This window comes from Canis lupus, chromosome 17 (assembly GCF_003254725.2).
Source record: "Canis lupus dingo isolate Sandy chromosome 17, ASM325472v2, whole genome shotgun sequence".
In the NCBI taxonomy this organism is placed as follows: Eukaryota; Metazoa; Chordata; class Mammalia; order Carnivora; family Canidae; genus Canis; species Canis lupus.
In genome coordinates, this window is record NC_064259.1 from 30,452,066 (window position 1) to 30,462,754 (window position 10,689).

General features: G+C 43.9%; 1 long non-coding RNA gene across 1 annotated transcript in view; it reads right to left on the reverse strand.

Annotated features, from left to right (window-relative positions):
• The window catches only part of LOC118351202 (uncharacterized), a 33,870-nt gene extending 23,684 nt beyond the window's left edge, over positions 1 to 10,186 (reverse strand). Inside the window, exon 1 of the long non-coding RNA XR_004806256.2 lies at positions 9,844 to 10,186. This is a non-coding gene — a long non-coding RNA (uncharacterized LOC118351202). The remainder of the gene's footprint in view (positions 1 to 9,843) is intronic.
• Between the last annotated feature and the right edge of the window lie 503 nt (positions 10,187 to 10,689).

A 10,689-nucleotide genomic window follows, 5' to 3' on the forward strand; every position in this document is an offset into this window, starting at 1 on the left:
TGGGATTCAAACACAGAATGTCAAGTCTTGAGCCTTGCTTGTTTCAAGAAGCTTTCAAACTATCATGAAAAGTAAAACATATTTGCAAATAAGACATAATCACCAAAAAAAAACATCTATCAAATTCACAAATTAACAAATAAAGAAAGAGGAGGTAAACCATGGGTAATACCCAATGATTACCCCAATATGTGCTTTATTTCCTGACTCTGGGTCTTTGTGCTCACAACTGCCTTTGTCTGGGGCATATTTTGCCTCCTTTACTTGTCAAAATACTCATACTTCAAGGCACAGATAACATGCTACTTTTTCCATGAAGTCTACCCAAATTCTCAGTTCTCCCTATCTCCCTCTGGCTCTTTGTTTATAAGTGGAGGAGGGAAAAGTGTCCTAGACAGAGGGAGACATGGGCAAAGAGGCTCAGAGCCAGGAGACAAAGCACATATCTGGGTAGTATATTTTGTGCAGCTGGAATGTAGACAAAGTAAAGGAAGACGTAATTAAAAGTAGGGACTGAGGGCAGCCCAGGTGGCCCAGTGGTTTAGTGCCGCCTTCAGCCTGGGGCGTGATCCTGGAAACCCGGGATCAAGTCCCACATCAGGCTGCCTGGATGGAGCCTGCTTCTCCCTCTGCCTATGTCTCTGCCTCTCTCTCTGTCTCTGTGTCTCTCATGAATAAATAAATAAAATCTTAAAAAAAAAAAGTAGGGACTGATAATTATGTCCTAGTATCCATTTGTTCTTCTTTTTGTTAAGAAAACCCCAATTTTATCCTGGCACATGGCTACCCAGCTAGAGACTACATACAATTTCCAGCCTCTCTTGAAGCTAGGTATGGTCATGTAACTAGGTCTGAGCCAGTGGTGCATGAACTGACATGACATGCTACTAAAGCACCATGCTAATGTCCTAAAGACCGAGCCCCCCTTCCTGAGACTTCCCTTGTTCCTCTTCCTCCTGGATGCAAATGGCAACAAGTACAGACTTGAACTCAGATATGGAATCCATAAGTGAAGGATGGCAAAGCTACCCACCATAGCTGGACACTCACCTCTAGACCCATGACAAAGGAATAAATTTCTATCTTATTTATGTCAGGGTACTTCTGCTTCTTGTGCAACCTCCAGAACCACAAATTTCTGCTGTCCACACCCTAATTAATACAGAACCCACCTTTATAGGGTCCTGATTCCAAGCTAAATATTTGGAAGTAATTCATAGACAATCGGAAGCCTCTTTTTTTTTTTTTTTAACTTGAAACATCTGTATCCACACAGTGACCTAGTGGCATGGTTTATCTTTCTTAAAGAGCATTAATGTATTAATGATGAGCCTTTCTATCAACTGCATTTCAAATTATGTTAGCTAGAGCTTGAGGTCAGAATACATGTTTGCCTGGGTCACATAGCAGAAGGTTATACTGGCTTTACTGAGAGAGTTTTGCTTTCAGACTGTAGAAAGGAAAGAGGAAATACATGGAAAGGTGAGGAACATGTGTATCTGAGACAATTCCGCCAAGAAACTGTTTGCTCTTAGGCTTCAGTAAGTGCTATTCCAGGTTATTCTGGAATAGGGTTACTCTAAGGAGGGAAGATCTAAACCATTGGTACCCAGCTAACATCCACCATTTTACATCTTCCATGTAGAACACAGTAAGCAAGTAGATTGAGACCTAGAGTAAGATCTTGTCTATGTGTTTTTTTAAAGAAATGAGCATTTCAGACAAATTCTTCTGATATCTGAAGCTTAAGTTCTCAAGTATTGTCTCATTGGCCAATAATTAAATTTGTGCTATTGTTCCCAAGCTGATCATAAACAAAACCAAAAACACATGTACTAAATTGGTGGCAGAAATTATCAGAAGGTGGGTATCTGAGTAATCCAGAACATGCTTGCTTATCCTTTTTTAGACTAACATAACAGAAACACAAAACATCAGCATTTTCTAGAGAATCTGGGGTCAATCTATAACTCTCCTGTTTGAGAAATTCGGGTATAAGCAGCCAACATTTTGAAGCATGTGGTCTATTAACCAATCATTGGTCTTTCATAAATCTTGCCTTACAAATATATGTTCAGGATACCATTCAGCATGTGTTGTATATTAATTATTTCTACTACACAGACTTTTTCCTCATGGATCTGTGGTGAGAAAGGAAAACTTTAAATGAAAAGTAAAACTGTGTAGTTCTCAAATTACACCTACATCAAATCAGCCAAAAGTCGGGATACTATTACTTGAAGATAAAATAGTCCATTGATTTACAGGGCACTTGCGTTCCTGGAAAACTCAAACTATTTTATTACAATGTAAAAAAGTATTTGTATTTCTATCTAAAATGGAGTTCACATCTAGGTTCAAGCAATTGCAATTGAGTTTTTTACGTGAATATGCAGTGAGATTAGAAAGTCGTATGGGATGTGCAATAGTGTATATGATGTGCAGGAATGTGCTGTGCATGGTAGGGTGACCAGCACCCCTAACCCCACCCACTAAAAGCGAGTAGCCCCCAATCATCTTGGAAGAAAAAAATACTCCTAAAATTCTCAAAATCCTCCCCACTGAGCATCACTGTCCAGAGTGGCAAGCTTTCCTAACTCACTTTCTCCAGTATATCCCTCTGCACCTGAGGGCCTCAGGGGGTGGTGGGCATTAGAAAGCTGGCATAAGGGATGTGTTTAGACAAAATGTTCAGATCAACTAGGCGCTCAGCCTGAGGGTCCCACCCTCCCAGGGAAAGGATTCTCTGCCTCACTGAACTGACACAGAAAGAATTTACACAGTGGAGCATTTTCACTTTGGGTAAACCTTCTCTGCACATAGCCCCAAAGCCCTGGCTGGATTAGACAACTACGCAACTGGATTTTAGCAGCATTGATAGTGAGCAGAAGTAATGCAGGCCCTGACCCCAAAAGCTCTTTTTTCATAGTCTAAAAGACAGCTTGACAGGCAATAGGAAATGTGGAGGCAGTTGGGGCTGGAAGGTGAGAGGCTGAATTCTGATAAGAGGGGAGGGGGCCGAGGGCAGAGAGACAGTGTGGACAGGAGGTGCCAAGTCTAGAGTTAACGCATGTCCTTTAAGGTGAGGGCATGGGTTGTTTGCTTTGCACCCCTGTTTTAGGGACAGATATGGGTGGTCTATGTACAGTGAGTGTTTGCAGACAAGAAATCAAAGGAAAGCAGAAGAATCTTGCAACCCAAGATCCCCACAAAGAATTAACTTTCCAGTTAACTATAACTCTACCAATAGTCTCATTTAACTGAAATGATGTCATATCAAAGATTCAAAGGTATTCTAAGCTAAGCACACATGTCTCCATGTCCTTAGGAAGGAGGGGACACAGGCCTGGAATCTCAGAAAGGGGAATAGCTGTAAGGTTCCTCTCTGCCTTCCATGTTTTACTCCATAGCTGCATTCTTGACTCAACTGTTGCCCATGGCATTCATTCTGCTCTGTTCAGGCTAGTCCCAGGGGTCAGAGCTATTCTCCTGCCTCTGTGCTGATAGTCACTCAATCCCACCTCACCCTGGGAATCAGACAAGGCAGAGGGAACAGCAATTGCCTCCACTAGTGCACAAAATATAACCCCCAAAAGGAAACTCAACATGCTCTAAAAACAAGAAACAAAGGGCACTGTGTGGCTGTGGTTGAGTATATGCCTTCCACTCAGCATCGTGATCCTGGGATCCTGGGATTCAGTCCTGCATCAGGCTCCCTGCAGTGAGCCTGCTCCTCCCTCTGCCTATGTCTCTGTCTCTGTGTGTGTCTCTGATGAATAAATAAATAAAACCTTAAAAAAAAAAAAAATCCCGAGTAGGAAGTGACTTGTCAAAAGGAATATAAAGCCATTAGATTGTCTAGATTTGCAAACTCTATCACCTGTAACCTTTCAAAAGGATACTTCACACTGTAATTTTTTCAGGCAATTCATTTTTGAGATAGAATTATAATAATATGGAAAGATCTCTAGGGAATATTAAGTGAAAAAAACAGATTGCAGAACATTATTTTTAGTATGATCTCATTACATATATCATTTAGGTCAGCCTTACTAATTAGGTCATTTAGATCTTCCATATCCTTATTTATTATTGTCCACTTGATCTATTTTTTAAGATCCATCAGTCAATTCATAGAAAGACAAAACTCATTTTACAGAAGGTAAAAGGGAGGAGTCTATTCCAGATTACTCAGGCTGGTAGTGCCTCTTAATCTTTAAAGCCCTTTACTTTCTTTTCAATTTGCTCAGATTTTTCATTTATATCCTCTACTCCATATTCAGCAGTGTCTGTTTTCCTTCATGTTCCTTCCAATATAGCTTTAATTTTGATCACAGGGTTTTTTGGCCTTTTTTTTTTTTTTTTTTTTTAATTCTGGGCTCTGTGCTTCTTGAGGAAGATAGATGTTTGGCAGTTTTCTCTATTTCTTTTAATGTAATTGGTCTATATAGATATTCTATCTACCCTTAAATCTTATTTGGTAATTTATATTATACCTGTTTACATTTCAGCAACTTTTGTTATTGCAATCTATTTCCCTGATCTTTTGTATCTCTGCTTTAGGCTCTTAATTTGATTACTTTTTTTACCACCACTTCCTGCAAGATACAGTTCAAACAAATTCTTTTTTTTTTTTTATTCATTTATTGGAGAGAGAGTGGGAGAGCGAGCATGAGCAGGGGGAGGGGTAGAGGGAGACAGAGAAACAGACTCCCCAATGAGCTGGGAGCCCGACACAGGGCTCAATCTAAGGACCCTGAGAACATGACCGGAGCTCAAGGCAGACACTTAACTGACCCAGACACCCAGGTGCCCTCTTGATTACATTTGAAATTAATTCCAAAGTATTTTGTCATAATTTTAAAACAAACTTTATTTTTTAAGGAAGTTTTTAAGTCCATAGCAAAACCAAATACAGAGAGTTCCCACATACATCCTGCCCCTGGCATGCATAGCCTCCCCCACCATCAACATCCCACACCAGAAGTAGTACATATGTTACAACTGATGAAGCTACATTGACACATCATTATCACCCAAAGTCCATAGTTTAGAGTTTACTCTTGGCATGGTACATACTACAAATTTTGACAAAGGAATGATGCCATGTACCCACCATTATGATATATAGAATAGTTTCATTGTCCTAAAGCTCCTCTGTGCTCCACCTGTTCATCCCTCCTACCCTGGCAACCACTGATCTTTTTACTGACCATCATTTTGCCTTTTCCAGAATGTGATATAGTTGGAATTATATATATATATATATATATATATATACTGTGTATATATGTATATATGTATATGTATATATACAGTATGTGTATATATATACGGTATATATATTATACTATACTATATATATAAGTATACAGTATATATATACTGTATTATATATATATATATACACTGTATAATTCCAACTATATTACATTCTGGAAAAGGCAAAATGATTGTATACATATATATATACACATATATATATATATATGCCTTTTCAGATTACCAAATATAATCAATACGCATCTTGGGTTCCTCCAAGCCTTTTAATGGCTTATGGTCCATTTCTTTTTAGCACTGAGTAATATTCCATTGTCAGGATACACCACAGTTTATTTATCCATTCACCTACTGACGGCCATCTTGGTTCTTTCCAAGTTTTGGCAATTATGAATAAAGCTTCTATAAACATCTGTGTCCAGGTTTTTGTGTGGACATAAGTTTTCAACTCATTTGGGTGAATACCAGAGAGTGGGATTGCTGAATCATATGGTAAGAGTATGTTTAGCTTTCTAAGAAACCACCAAACTGTCTTCCAAGGTGGCTGTACCATTTTGCATTCCCACCAGCAATAAATGAGAGTTCTTGTTGCTCCACAACCCCTCCAATATTGGGTGTTGTCAGTGTTCTGGATTTTGGCCATTCTAATAAGTGCAGTGTTGTTTTATTGTCATCATTTTTATCAGTGAGACTGCAAAAGTTTTTCTAGAGTGTGTGTTCTGCTTGATATTTTGTTTTTACTTCTCCTTTCCTTTTTTTTCTTGTAACATCTTTGTATATTACATCCTTTTTTTTTTTACTACTTCTTACAGAAACAGGAGATATTTTCCTGTATCAGCTTTTTGCTTTCCTATTCACGTTACTTCCCTGCCTAAGTCAACCACTTAATGACAATGTAAAAGGGAAAAATGAGCTCCCTGGTGTTCCTCTTCTTCCCAGACCCTCCTTACTCATCAGAAAACCAAAAGTAGAGAGCATAGGTAGAATGTGTACATATCACGAAGTAAAGTGCAAACAGCTGAGTTAGTTGTGTGCAGTGCTTCTACTGCTCTGGCTAAAACAAAATAACATATGTGTATGTGCAAGCTACAAAATGTGAATTGTGTAATTTCAGTGATTGTGCCTTTGATTTCAATGATTTTACCATTAATAACTTATAACTGACATTGCACAATATAAAGATAAATGGTAAAATTCATGCTAACATTTTAATTTTTATTTACTTAGAACATTAAATAGTAAATGGAAAACATTATGACTGGTCGAGGGAACACAGGAAAAAGGAACAATTTATATCTTAGGATCTTAAAAAGTACTTTTCCCGGGATCCCTGGGTGGCGCAGCGGTTTGGCGCCTGCCTTTGGCCCAGGGCGCGATCCTGGAGACCCGGGATCGAATCCCACGTCAGGCTCCCGGTGCATGGAGCCTGCTTCTCCCTCTGCCTGTGTCTCTGCCTCTCTCTCTGTATGATTATCATAAATAAATTTTAAAAAAATAATAATAATAAAAATAAAAAAATAAAAAGTACTTTTCCCGATTTTTGAACAAAGGCCTCGCATTTTCATTTTGCAGTGAGCCCAAAAAATTATGTAGCCAGCCCTACCCAGGAGGTTAGTGCTAAAAAAGACCTTAGAGATTATCTAGCTCAATCTCTTCATCAGACAAGGAAGATAAGGCCCAGAGAGGTGAAGTAACATCTATCTTGCTTAGGAAATCAATTAAAAGGGAAGGATAGAATGAGAGGAACATCGTCCATCCTTAGAGCTTGAGGAGTGAACTGGGGCTTCGCTGAAACGTCCTAATTCCCAGAGACCTGACCCTCTCTGCTCTATCACAGTCTAGGTTCTCTAGCACCCAATCCCTCTCATGATGACCTTGGTGTTTCCAGAGCCAGCCTTGTCTCCAGGGTCGGAGGACAGTAAAGCCAAATTCCCACATTCTGTGTGGTTGCTTCATATTCCAGCCACATCCCCACCATCCTGGGATCCCCTTAGGCATCACTTGCATACATTCAACAGCCAGACAAGGTCTTTTGCTACCAACTGTGTCCTGCCAGCTCTGAGCACCTGGGGACTTTCGATGGACATGTTTTCTATCCTCAGGAACATCTGGCTTCTAGTAAGTCCACAAACCCTTTTAAGTTTGGGAAATAAACTATTAGAGGTGGAGTTTAGGGGGGGAGCACGGAGAGTTCTGATGCAGTGTCCTGAACTTTCCTGCCTTACATCAAGTTCTTCCTTCCTACGAAGACAACATGAAGGGGAGAAAAGGAGAGCACTAGGAGAACAGAACTGGGAAAGATGTGTTGTATTTTTCTACTGGCCTCAGGACACTCTTGCTGTGAGGCTCAAAAATGTTGACTTCAAAAGACTTAACAATTTCTTCCGAAGGCAACTGACTGAATAGCTCATATAACAAGTCTTTTTTCTCAGATGGCCTGTCTTCTGATAGTCCAGCCAGTACCTCCACCACACACACACACACACACACACACACACACTCACACTTTATTTTCACTTCTTCAAGGAATAAGAAAATAGGCACTTCTTCTCAAATTACAGTGAGATCATTTTACCCTCTCCTATAGCCCTACAGCCAACGCATTCCCAAAACACATTCCCAGAGCAATGTCTGAAAGGACACCATGTACCCTATCATTGCTTTGGGTGTAAACATGATTTTGAACTCCACTCTGCCTTCCGTCCACCTACATCAAAACCCTAGAAGGATATTTTCTTCGAATGTTATATTTCCTGGGACTTCCTCGTGTTGCCTGAAAAGTGTTTCTTTCTAACCAAAACCTTTCAGCCCAGGCCATGGCCAGCTCTGGGTGTGGAAGCAGATTGGGACCCTGGTTGCACAGCACAAGAGCAGGGCCTCCCACCCCAAGACCAACACTCCTGCCAGCTCTTGGGCCCTTCGTGCTTTCTCAAGGAATGGTCTTTCTCCTGCCACCAACCAGAGATTTTACAACAGAAGACCACACCCTCTGTTTCAGTGCTATGGGGCAGCTTCCCGCTCCACTTCCGGACCCTCTGGCCCTTCGGGGGTCCCACACTGTCTAAAGACCCTCTGCTTTGGACACATTGTCTTGCCATTGACTCCTGAGTGTTGAACTTCAGATTCTCATTGCTTCCTGAGCTTTCCTGCCTGGGCTGGGAACTCAGTCCTCCTGTCTGGTTGTCTGACTGTCCTGCAAGAACCAGTTCCACGCAGCTGGCCCTCCACACCTCCCCTAGACATTTGAGAAAGGCCTGTATTCTAGCACATTATCTTCCTCTCGGGATTGCTTCACCCGCTGATTGGAACTCAGGGATGATAACTTATTTCTCTATGCCTCCCCTGCGCCCCAAATGCCTCCCGGGCAGGACTGGCGTATAGGTCCCCTAGGAGCTCGGCAGAGACCGGCGGTGTCAGGGAAAGCTCCCACCGCCAGCACAGCGCTGTCAACATACCTGCACACATGCCCAGTAAACACGTGTGCTGGTAACTCTGATTTCAGCTCGATGCCTGTCTCCCAGTGTGTTCCCAGCGCCCCTCCTCCATCACCGTAAAGGCCCAGCGAGGTTGTCACACCCCTGTGAGATCTAAAAAGCTACGTGGGCCGCTCTGCCCAGCTGCAGAGCACCAGAGGCTGTTGGGGAGCTTTGAACAAATCCGGGATTATTTATAATTGAATGTCAGACTGCAAGCGCCTGCAGAGCCACGAAGGAGTTTATTATCCTCCGCCCTCGCATGCATCTCCCGGCCCTTGGCCCTGGCCCTGGGCCCCCTGCCACGCTCACAGCCGGCCGCCCGCTGGCCTCGGAGCACCTGTGCTGGCAGCAGCTCCCTCCGGGCGGGGGTGGGTGGGTAGTGGGGGGGGGCGCTCAAGCATCTGAGACCACCCAGCACCACTGGACCCTGCCGACAGAGGTGGAGCGTCCCAGAGTAGAAGGGCCAGCTGAGGCAGAACGGCTGGACTGGCTTCCTCCAGACTTATCTCGGGGGGTTGGGAGGGCCGCTGCAGGGTTGGGGCAGGGTTGGCAGCCGCTAGGAGAGCCCTGGGGAGAGCCTGTCCTGGGGGTGGGGGAGTTCTGGTTTCCCTGTCCCCAGCACTTGGCCTGAACTCCCTGGCCTCGAAGGCCACCCACCTCAACTACCTGAGCTGCAGAGCCCTTTCTTCCAAAGACCCTTACCAGAAACCCAGAAAGAACAGCCCACATTTCTCCATTGTGGTTTCCAAGGTGTCTGCATTTTACTCTCCTTCCTCTGCTCCCTTCCACTCCTGACCAGCAGAGGCACCTGGCACCACGGAGCCCAGCGCCAGGGACCAGGCCGGCAGGCAGCCTGCACCTGTCGGGCAGGAATGGTGTTTATGGAAAGCCACAGAAGACAGGCACATGGATGAGTGCATTAGAATGTTCCTTCCTGCGAGTGGTGGAAGATCAGTTCAAACAAGTTTAATTAAAAGGGCCTTTACTGGAAGGACCCCCGAGCACCTGCACACACATCTGGGTTCTGGGTGCTAGGATTGGGCCTCAGAGTCACGAGGATCCCTCTCTGTCTCTCCTCTCTCCTTACCTCCACATGGCTTTTATCCTCTCCAGTGGACGTGGGTTTCCTCGGTGTGTCTGAAAATACAGCCTCTGGGCAGCCCGTGGCTCAGCGGTTTAGCGCCGCCTTCAGCCCAAGGCGTGATCCTGGAGACCCGGGATCAAGTCCCACGTTAGGCTGCCTGCATGGAGCCTGCTTCTCCCTCTGCCTGTGTCTCTGCCTCTGTGTGTGTGTGTGTGTGTGTGTGTGTGTGTGTGTGTGTGTGTGTGTGTCTCATGAATAAGTAAATAAAATCTAAAAAAAAAAAAAACAAAAAACAAAAATACAGCCTCTGGAACCCTAACCTCCCGCCCCTTCCCTGCAACCTCCTGAGTTCAGATGCAGTCACCCTGACGTCTTCTCAGAACGATCCCAGGAAAGGCCTCTGATTGGCCCAATCTGTCACGTGCCCACCCCTGAACCAATCACCGTAGCCCGAGGGAGAGATGCCCGCCTACTCCGTGGCCCAGGGCAGGGAGCGCTGGGATTGACAGCCGCTGCGAACCGCAGGGGGAGCCCAGGGAAGAAGTTCGCCCTGGAAAGAGGGGCTCCCGTTAGGTTAAGGATGGTGGACAGCATGGGTTCTTAACATTTTGACGAGGCTTTCTTGGAATCCGTGTCTTCACCAAAAGAAATGGTCCGAATGAGTTCAACCTCAAGCATTGGAGATGGGGGCGAGGAGAGCCTCGCAGAGCCCCCGGGACCACCCACAGAGGGAGCCACGTTCGCCCGGTGCCTACTCCACCAGAGCTAAACCCAAGCATTAGCTGGGAGCATGTGTGTTGCTTTTCCTTTTAAACTTAATTCAACTTGAAAGGGCTCTTCATCTTATCT